General features: G+C 54.9%; 1 long non-coding RNA gene across 3 annotated transcripts in view; it reads right to left on the reverse strand.

Moving 5' to 3' along the window:
• LOC116664556 overlaps positions 1-8,569 on the reverse strand; it is an 89,228-nt gene extending 80,659 nt beyond the window's left edge. For 2 of the 3 annotated variants that reach the window (XR_004321088.1, XR_004321082.1), the window contains exon 1: positions 8,460-8,568. This is a non-coding gene — a long non-coding RNA (uncharacterized LOC116664556). Of the gene's footprint in view, positions 1-8,459 lie in introns of all 3 variants that reach the window. The other variant, XR_004321093.1, reaches the window with a different exon arrangement.
• Positions 8,570-10,470: the final 1,901 nt, after the last annotated feature.

The following is a 10,470-nucleotide window of genomic DNA, read 5'->3' on the forward strand; positions in this document are numbered from 1 at the left end:
AAAACGATCTGAAGCTTTCACTCTTAGAGAAGTCTGCAAGGGGTACAAGAGTTTCAAGTATATTTGGAAGAGCAAGAGGTAGAATTCTGGAACATGACGCTATCCTGGAAAAATCATAGACTCTAGGAAAATAAAAAGCAAATGTCCTAACGCAAGAACTTGGCCTAACACTGACTGCAGTCATGTAGGCTATGAATTTCGTTATTGTTTAATAACTATTATTATCCCCATTTCACAGACGAGGGAACTGTAGCTCAAGTGATTCCTCAAGGATTACAGAATTGTTTAAACAGCAAGGTTCCAAGTTGAACCCAGCTTCTCCAATTCCAAATCCTGTTCTCTTCTTTGCTACCCCACACTGCCTTTGGACAATACTATTTTGTACTGTTTATAGTTTCTGCATTTATCACTTTTTTTTCTTAGTATTGGTGATTTTTTTAAAGATTCCAGCCTGTTTTAACTGCACTGAAGGAAGACAAAGAGGAAAGTGTGTGTTTGCACTTGCTTCCAGATTCAAAATACCAAGCAGGGTGTTGGGGTGGGGTGGCAGGGATCAAGTGGCAGGGATGGTGAGATTCCAGGAGCTGGAGCGGCAGGGCATCTTGGGAAGCCCCTAAGGAGCCCCTCTGGTTCTAACCATGAAGCGTTGGTGCCTGAAACACAGTCCTCCCACGCTTCCCACACTAGGGATCCAGGAAGGGCTGTAAGTGCCCAGCCCCAGGCCTGCCCAGCTCTGTGGTAAGAAGGATGCTTGGCCCAGAGGTGGTCCAGCACTAGGCTGCTCGCCTCGGGGGTAGCTTCCTGGCAGCCAGGGCAGTACACACCTCTGGGAGGACACACAGAGAGGCATTCAGAGATTGAGACAGGGAGAGAAAAGGTGGGGAGGAAGCACTAGAATAAGAAGGAGAGACAGGAACCCAGAGGGGAACAAGGGAGCTATTCAGAGTTAGAGAGGGGAGGCCGCTGGGGAGAGAAAGAAAAGACAGAGGAAAAGGGGAGAAAAAAGAAACAATCAGGCAAGGGGCGGGGGGGGGGGAGCAGGAGGAGGGGAGACAGAGCAGAGAGGGAGAGAGTGGAGAAGAGGCAAAGCAGAGAGTAGCGAGAAAGGGAGAGGCATGAAGGAAAGAGAAGAGGAGAGGAGAAGAAAGGAAGGAGAGAAGGAGGGTAGAGGAGGAAGAGGAGGAGAGCCGAGAGGACCAGGGGAGGAGGGAAGAGGCAGTGACAAGAACTGGGAGAGGGAGGGGATAGAGCTAGCGGCGAGGAGGAGGGCTGTGGGGCCGGAGGGTGGGACCGTGTACTAAGCCTTTTCTTTCTCTTTTTTGGGGTGGGCGGCGGATCTCTGCCGAGATAACCCAGCCAAGCCCCCTGCCCCGCGTCCCAGCGAGGGGCCGCAGCTGTATAAATATCGGGGGTTGGGGAGCGGGGCTGCTGCCCAGGGGTCAGCGACACCGGAGAAGGCTTTGCTGTCATTAGCTAATTGAGCCCCAGATGTTAAGAAAAGGTTACGTCCTCCTCCGGAGAGTTTTTCTTTTTAAACACTTTACACAGATTCCCCAGCCAAAATGGCCGGGAGGCGCCGGGGCCCGCACCCACCCCACACCCAGCCCACTCCCCCCGTCCCACTCCCCAGGGCCCCAGGCCCCCGGGCTCCCGGAAGCCGCCAGCCGCGGCCGCTGCCCCTGTAATCCCAGTGGCCTGCCCGGAGGCGCGGCGGGCAGGAGCCGGGACCACCGGCGGCGGAGCCAGCCCCCAGCCGGGGCCGCCGACTGGGAGGTCAGCCCAGAGGGAGGGCGGCGGGGAGCGGGGGACCCCGGGGAGAGGGGCTCTCAGGCTCTTAATCCCCCTGAAGGTTGCAGATCAAAGGCGCTAGCGCAGAAGCAGAGGCGGTGCGGGTGGGGGGCGGGAGCTGGCTCTGGCCGCAGCCCTCCCCTCAACCCCATGGGCTGGGTCTCCCGGCCCAGGACCCCAGGCTGCCAGCCCAGGGGGAAGGGGCTCCGGCTGCAGGGTGAGGACCGCAGGCCCACGGGAAAGCCGGCCAAGCGCCCCCACAGTGCCTTCATGGAACTTCCCCCTCCCGGGGGGCTGAGGGAAAGGTGTGTGTCCTTCCCACCTCCAGAGAACAAAACTCCAGAATGCCAGACACTTGACATATATTCTTTCATTTACTTTTCACAATAATCTAATGGGGTTTTAAAAATTATTATTATTGGTTCATAAGCGAGGAAATAGGCGTCCGAGAGGTTAAAGCCACTTGCCCAAGGACACACATCTTTAGGAAGTAGCAGGGCGAAAATTAATTCCACAGGGCTCAAGGCCCTGCCTTGCCCTTACCCCTCACTACTCTCCTCTAGCCCTTCTATCCTTACCTCTTCTCTCCCATCCTATCCTCCTCCTCTGTCCTCCCAGACTCCTTCAGCCCCCAAGAAGGGAGCCACCCACCTGTGGCCCTGACAAGTGGGGTGGAGTGGGGGTACAGCTTGTGCCAAGGGCGCGGCCAATGTGGCAACACCTACAGGCTAAATGTGCGGGATGGGGCTGGGCAAGCATGTGCCTGGGTTGAATCTGAGCTGAAAGAATGTTCATGCTGCCCCTGCCCCAGAGGTGGAGCTCCCTGCTCAGAATAGAACCGAGCAAGTCAGAGCTGGAAGGGGCCTTGGAGATGAACTGATCCAGCCCTCTTGTTTGACAGATAAAGCTGAGCCCCAGAGAGGTGATGTGTCCTCCCCAAGATCACACAGCTGTTTGGTGGCAGAGCAGGAATAAGAGCCCAAGAAGTGCCCTTGACTGAGTGCCTTGGTGTCTCACACTGGAATAGCTCTGCACACCTGATCTTGTTTAGCCCTTCAGCAACACTACAAGGTGAAGATTATCATCTGTGTTCTAGACATGAGGAAACTGAAGTGTGGAGAAGCTAAGGGTACCCCAGGTCTCCCATCTAGAACGTGATAGAGCTGGTTTCGAACCCAGACCTTCCTAAAAACTTCCCTTTCCATGCCCCCAGGATACTGGGGCTAAGGAGTAGGGATTGAGGGATGGAGAGGGTATCATGAGCTCAACAGCTCTGGAGACACAAGGGAAAGAGGACATAGGCTGGGAAAAGTCCTTTCCTACAACTTTAGATTGACCCTCCATGGCTTCCCTGAGTGGACCAAATACTGAGGTGCTTCCAGAATTCCCTTTTGAGTGTCAGTGGTGGGGTGGGTAGAATTGGCTCGTGGCCCTTCTGGATTGTGAGGGTATGGAAATGCAGGAGAGGCTTTAATTTACAGGCTCCCTCTGATTTCCTGCCTAGGGGAGGCTGTGGTTCAGGTCTAGGCCCTACAGCTTGGCTGTTTCATCCCCAACCCACACCTGGCTTCTCAAGGGGCACCGTCAATGCCATCTCACCCCAGCTCCATAGACAGACTCCAAAAGCTTCATCCTGATACCTCTCTCCCTTCTCAGCTTCCTTCTATGGCCCTGCCCCACCTCTTCTTAGCTTCTCACTGACTCCATTTCACTCATTCATCCATAAATACATTCCACAAAAATTTGTCACATATGGACTATGTGTCAAGGCACTGGGCCAAGCACTGGGGATACAGCAGGAAGTAGACTGCCCTTTTGGCGCTTGCAGTCTAGCAAGAATGCAGAATTAATCAAACAAATATGTAAATAAATATATAATTTCAAATTGGTGTTAGGAAGCAAAGTACCAGGAGTTTTGAGAAGTTATAACAATAAGAGGTCTGTATGTATGAGATGATTATTGAGACAATAGAGACTAAAGATTATTATTACTTACAATTACCCAAACTGGAGGGCTGAGGCAATCATGCCCACATACCACCTGCAATTCTAGGGTGGGTCACAACCCAGTCTGTCCCTGAGGGCCCAGCTGACATGGGTGAGAGTGAGATGATTAGATGGTGGCCCCAATGCTGACAGTCCCCTCTGCTACCCAGCTTGGGATGAAGCGGTGCCCAGTTCAGAGGTGGTGAGGAGGCTGGGGGCACCTCTGGGCTGGGTCTGGAGGAACAGACCATGTGCCCAGCTGATGGGTGTGTGAGCCTCTGACATCACTCCAGGGAGAAATCCCTCCCTGCTCTGCCTTCTAACCAGGTCCTCCATTGGCACTCACACGTACTCTGGCACTCTCCTCCACTCTTTAGGGAAGAGCTGGACAAGACTGTGAAAAGTGTAATAGAGCTAGACAGGCCCTGCCTTGAGGTCAGGCAACCTTGGGCTCAAACCCCACTTCAGCCAGTTCCTGACTGTGTGACCTCCAGCAAGCTCTTGGTGTCCTTGAGCTTCCTGTCCCCTCTCTGTTCTTGGAGAGAGAGAAAAAGAGCCTGGCCATGTATGGCTGCGAGGAATTGATGAGCTCAGGCATGGAAAGCACCGAATATAGTGTCTGGCCCCATGGTTCACCATTAATAAATGACAGCTGGTCGCTCTGATTATATAACAGGATAATTAATATATAATGATAATAAAAGAAACCTCACTCATGCCCTCTGGGCTCCCACCTGGTTCCCTGAGCCCCTCTGGGAGGTCACTCCCACAGTCGACCTCCTGTGAGAAAGAGTTTTACAGCTCCATGAAAATCATCTTAGCAACTGCAGAACCTCTTGAGGTCAAGGCAGGACACACAGTAGGTGCTCAGCATTGACTGGGTAGTTGGGAAGAGGTGGGAAGTTAGAGTCTGGGAGACGCCCAAGTATGCTGCTAGGGGCAGTGCCTCCTGGCTCCAAACCCCAGGCTCTCTGAGCCCCAGGCGGGCTGCCCCACCATACTGGGTAGCGCCTGGCCCAGCTCTATGCTCTTCATAGGCAAAGCACCAGGCTGGAGAGGTCTGGCCTAGATGAGCCTTCCCAGCCAGCCAGGCAGAGTCCCAGCCACGGCCACCGCGCCTGCTCCAGCCGCTGCAGGGCACAGTGCACACCTGGAACCCATTAGGCCTGGCCAGGAGCTTGTTCCCTCTCAGCATAAATAGAGTGAAGGGTTTGTTTTGACTACTTTAAATTGTGCAGATTTTAGGGCCTGAGAATTGGAAGCCCCCAGTGCCCTGATGGACAAACAGACTAAGGGACAGAGGGCTGAGGCAGCAGGAAGAGTCCAGTCTGGTTCCGGTTACTTGTCACCGACTGCTTAGCTGGGTGAGGATCATCACAGCCACACTCCATGGAGTGCATGCTGTGGGCATGATGCTTACATATGTGTCCTACCTCCCAGCAACCATGCAGGGTAAAAATTAAGAGTCCCTGACTTCTGGATGAGGAGAGGCAGTGACTTGCCCAAGGTCACTCGGCTAGTGTGTGGCAGATCTGGATTCCATACCAAGCTTGTCTGATGCCAAGGCTTTCCAGGGACCATCAAGACTGCAGTGGGGTGGGGCAGAGCCCTGTGTCACTGTCGGGAACTCAAGACACACACAACTACAGTTGCTCAGACCCTCACCCCCGCCAGAGGACAGGAGTCTGAACCTCTGCACTGGGCTCCTTCTCCCAAGTCGCCAGCTCCTGACCTCAACTGCCCCAGGCAGTTGTGCCCCCCAGGTCAGGGTCAGGTTGACCTTGGCAGGAGGGAGAGTTTGTGGGCGCTGGGCTGCTGCCAAGGCCTCACGAAATGAAAGGGAACCTTGTCCATTCCCACACAGGGCCCATTCTCTGAGCATCTCGAGCCAGCCCAGCCCCCATGGAGGGACCTGATCCCTCTTCTCCAGCTATTCATAGACTCACGGAAGAGCATCCGTTGCCAGGGGCAGGGCCCTTAGACGTCCCCAGGCCCAGCCCATAAAGTTTACAGTTATGGAAACTGAGGCCCAGGGAAAGGAAGGACTCCCTCAAGGCCACACAGTGAGTTAATGGCAGAGCAAAAACCCAGACCATTGCTTCCGAGGCCTAAACCTTTTCCCCAGGATCTGGGCCTCACCCTAAACAGGCAGCCTGCCTTACCTCCCTCCCTCCCTCCTGGAGACATCCACAGCTGTGCTCTCTGACCCCCTTTTCACTTCCACAGAGGGACCAGCATTATGGTTGGACTCTCCATGTCTATCTTTTCAGTCATCTCAGCTACCCAACCTGGAAGGCACTGTCTTGTGAGGCGGGGATTGCCCAGTCCGTGGGAGTGGTCAAGCAGTGGCTAGTTGCCTGCTTGTCATGGAAGTTGCCGAGTGGGGATCCTGCTGTCTGAGAAATGGTCTCTCTAGACGTTCCCAGCTGACACGCCTAGACTCCTCACAACCCTGGGACAACCTAAGAGAAGAAGAGCCTCCCAAGAACAGTAGGCCCAGAGGGCCAAAGAGCCACCACAGCATGTGCATACTGACCCCGTCCATCCTCCCACGAGGGGAGAAGAAAGATTTGTAAAGGTTCTCTCTGAGACCCTATAAGCCACCCCCTGGCCTCCAGGCTTCTCATGCTTCCTTCACCACAGGGAGCCCACACCTTCAGACAACAGAGGTTTTGTCAGAGGTCCCCACAGGAGCCACCCAAAGAAGTCCAGGCTTTCTTAGGCCTCTGATTCCATTGTCCCCTGCATCTTGGGGCACAGACCCTTGAGGCTGTTATCAGGGTATGAGATCCCAGAGGAAAACAATGCCTTCTGGAAAAGGGGAACCCCAACCCCATCCCAATTCTCCCCAAGCTATGCCCTCAGCATGGCCCAGCCCAGTAGGTCTGTTCCAGCTCAAGAGTAGGGACCTGGAGTGACCTGGGCCAATGCCTCCCCACTCCCTAACCACCCACATACACACTCTACGGGTTCCCCTCAAAGAAAGTGTCCTGACACCTAGAGAAGAAGGTGAGCCTGAGGGTGGGGAGGGGAGCTGAGGGCAGAGGATGGGTTGGTCAGTTTTTGTTTTTGTTTTTGTTTTTAAATTATCATATAATGTAGATGCAAAGAAAATACTATTTTCTAGGAAATAAACACACTGCTGCCTGTCAGCATTCTCACAGAGGTACAGACTGCATCTCAAAAATCAGCCAAGACCCTTTTGCTGGTTGAAATATCTCCATGTAACATAATGAGTATCTGGTTGAGGCTCAGGTCCAGCAGGGACTGGACAGCAGCCCAAAGAGGTCCTGAGGGGCTCTGTCAGTAGCCCCAGGAATCTGAATGGGGTTGGAGCAAGGGACAGGAACAGGGCCTTGGGAAGAACACCTAGAAGGGAAGGGCTGAGAAAACAGCGCTGTTGGACCTTTGCAGGAAGAGGCCAGTGGTGGGCAAGACTAGGGGTTAGGACAGCTGATGTTCAAGTTCACATGGTAGGCGGCATCCTCCTGCCACAGCCCAGACCTTTGGTGATGGCCTATAAGGTACAGCCCAGAGTTCCTGTGTCCCAGGTGGAAGGGTGAGGAGAAGCACACACTTGTTGAGAGTCCTTGGAAATACTGAGGGCTGTGAGGGTTTTTGTGTTACTGGGGCAACTTTATTATTATTAACACTTAAGTATTAAAGGAAAAAGGTGATCTTTGGAAGGCTAAAACTTGCAGACATCCAAAAGGTAGATACAAAATAAACAACAGCCTTTGACTAAGAACCTGCCAATGCAGAGCACTTAACATACACTGTCTCACTCACTGGCATACCAGCCCTGCCAGGGAGGCATTATTATGCCCATTTGAGAGATGCAGAAACTGAGGATCTGAGAGACTATGTGTCCAGCCCAAGACTACAGTTATTAAGTTGCAGAACCTAGACTCTTAACTGTTGTCATGCCCACTCCAGAGCAATATTCTTTCCCCTGCAGTACAGCACTGAGGGCTAGAATGTTCAGGGATTGCCAGGTTGGGGCTGGACCACCTCCCTCGCCCATTACACACACACACCCTTACATCTGAGGAGCCTGAGGTACCTAGAGAGGTGAAGCAGCTTGTCTGAAATCACACAGTTCCTCAGGAGTTGAACCAGGGCAGAATTTAGGACAATAAAAATGTTCTGAATTGCTAACCAGAGGGAAACTCTGCACACCCCCGCCCCCGCCCCCATCAATCTGTCATAGACACCCTGATTCAGCTCCTGTAGTTGTAAGTTGTTTTCTCAGACCCCCTCCCCCAAACACACCTGTTGTTTTGGGGGTTTTGAGGCAGGGCCCTTTGAACAGGATGCTGCCCCCTCATTTCAGACCTTCCTCCCCTCACAGCCCATCGGATGGCTTGCACCCCCTCCCCCTCCCCCTCTCTGGCCTCAGCCCCCAAGGGACCCTGGGTCTCTGGTTTTTGTCAGGTCTGAGAGCTGGTGGGATTGATTTATGAGAGGAGCCCCTACCCCCACCTCACCCTGAGCCCTTGGTCCTCCTCCTCCTTCTCCTCCTTCTCCTCCTCTTCCTCTTCCAACTCCTCCTCCCCTGCCTGACTGCCTGCTCAGTTTTCCACAGAGTCAGGATTTCCCTGGGGCTGGGGGCTCCAAGCCAAGAACAACACAAGACCGGTTCCCCCACCTCCCCTGCCCCTCCCATCCCCCTCCAGCTCACTCACCCGCCACAGCGGCCCCCTCAGTTGAGAGGAGGGGTTGAGAGGAGAGGTCCGGGCCCTGCCTGAGCCCCGAGGAGGGGCCAGAAGCCGAGGCCCCTCCCATCTTGAGCCATGGCTGCCCTCCGCTTTATTCCCTCAGAAGTGCCTTTCTTCCAGGGCTCGCGTTGGCGAGTGCACAGAGGAGGACTCTGGAAGTCCACACGGGTGGGGGAAAACAGAATTCTGAGAGCTCGCTGAAGTGGGGTGGGGGTTGTCAAGAGTGGTGAACAAGTCTCGAGACCCACACTCTGAGGGAGCAGGTCAGTGAAGCCCGGGAAATCTACATTAGGGGCAAAGCAGAAAGGATCCTGGGAGCCTCTATTGGTTCTGCGAGAGGGAAGAGCAGAGGCTTCTGAGACCCTCACACTGGAGGGGGTGGGGAGCAGGGGCTCCAGAGGGTTAGTGGGCTTAGGAAGGAGTGAGCAAGGGGGTCCCAATCAGTCTCTGGTTCCCTCTCCAGGGAGAAAGTAGACAGGGGCAGTAAGTAGGACAGGGCAGAATCCTGCGTGATGGGAGCGGTGTCGGAGGAGCTGCAAGCCAGGCAGACCCCCGCGCGGAGACCCGGGTAGGGGAGGGTCAGGTCAGAAAGGGGGCGGGGTCGTGGCTTGTATCTGAGTCCTCCTTCCATCCGGTCCTCAGACTTGATTTTGGCCCTTGAATCTAGTCCGGGAGGTATGGAAGTGAGGTGGCTGAGGAAACTTGCTTCCTCCCTGAGAAGGGGTCTAGACACCCACGGCAGGCGGACTGACAGAACTTCTCCTTAGAAAAGAGCTCCCTGGAGCTCCGCCTGCGGCCGGCCGGGCGGCCAGCGGGACAGGAAGCCGGCTCTAGAAGAGCAGCCTGCTGTCCCGCCCGGCCACTCCCTCCCTCAGCCCGGCCCCTAGCCGCTCCCCCACCCCACCCCCATCAGACGAGGCCTACAAGCCTCTCCAGGCGGTGTGAACCCGGGTGACCCCTCCAAGGTTGCCTCTTTCACACAGCAGCTCCTTTGATGAGTCTCTGAAGGCCTTGGTTTTCCTCCGCTGTGTGCCCCTGCCTGGCCCCGCAGTGAACCCCCCACCGCCCACCCCTCCCCTCTGTTCAGACCCAAGCCCAGCCCTGGCTCTGACTGAGGAGGAGAGGCATTCCCCAGGCTGCCCAGGTCAGCTCTGCTCTGTGAGGGGCCCCTCCAGACACCTCCCCAGTTAGGACAAGGAATGAGAATTCATTTTTTAAGTCATACCTCAAAGCCTTACCAATGGATTCCTCCCCACCCGGCCCTGGGCCCTTGGCTGACCAAGTTCATCCTTGTACCCTCAGGCTCAGCACAGAGCAGGAGACTTAAAAGGGAAACAGAAATTATGAATGAATTCTTGGTAAGATGGAGAGTCACAGGGGCTGCTTTGCTTCAGAAGTAGAACAGGAACAGGGACGGGGGAGGGATGTGGCAGGGTCACAGCTGGGCAGTCTTAGAGTGTCAATGATGGTCTAGCCCTGTTCCCTTCAGGAAGGCCAGATGGGTGCTTGGGGCACCTGACTTCTCCCTCCTGTGTCACAGAAGGCAGCCCAGGGGACTGCTGCCCCCTTCTACCTAAGGCAGTTCAGGCCTGGGCTCCTCTTGGAAACGCTCATCAGAGTCCTGTCCAGCCCCTCCCCCCTCAGCCAGGGCCCAACCTCCTCCACTCCCCTTATAACTCCCCTTTCCCCCAGGCCAAATCTGGCCAATTTGTTCTGAGACAGGGTTCTGGTTTCATAGCCTCATTTGAATTATTTCCAAGCAGAATTCCTGCCTCCTCCTTTGCAAAGCTCTGCCCTCCCCTCCCCCAGCCTCCCTTCTGCCAGAGCTGCTGCCTCAGCCAAGGCTGGTGTGGAAGGAGAAGGGATGACCAGTCCCCACAAACACTCGACATGCTGCTGACATGAGAGAGGGGCCATCCCCCATCTCTGAGCGCGGCCTCCACACAGCTTGCACCCTAAAGGGGAAGCCCTGCAGGCT

Source organism: Camelus ferus, chromosome 1 (assembly GCF_009834535.1).
Source record: "Camelus ferus isolate YT-003-E chromosome 1, BCGSAC_Cfer_1.0, whole genome shotgun sequence".
Taxonomy (NCBI): domain Eukaryota; kingdom Metazoa; phylum Chordata; class Mammalia; order Artiodactyla; family Camelidae; genus Camelus; species Camelus ferus.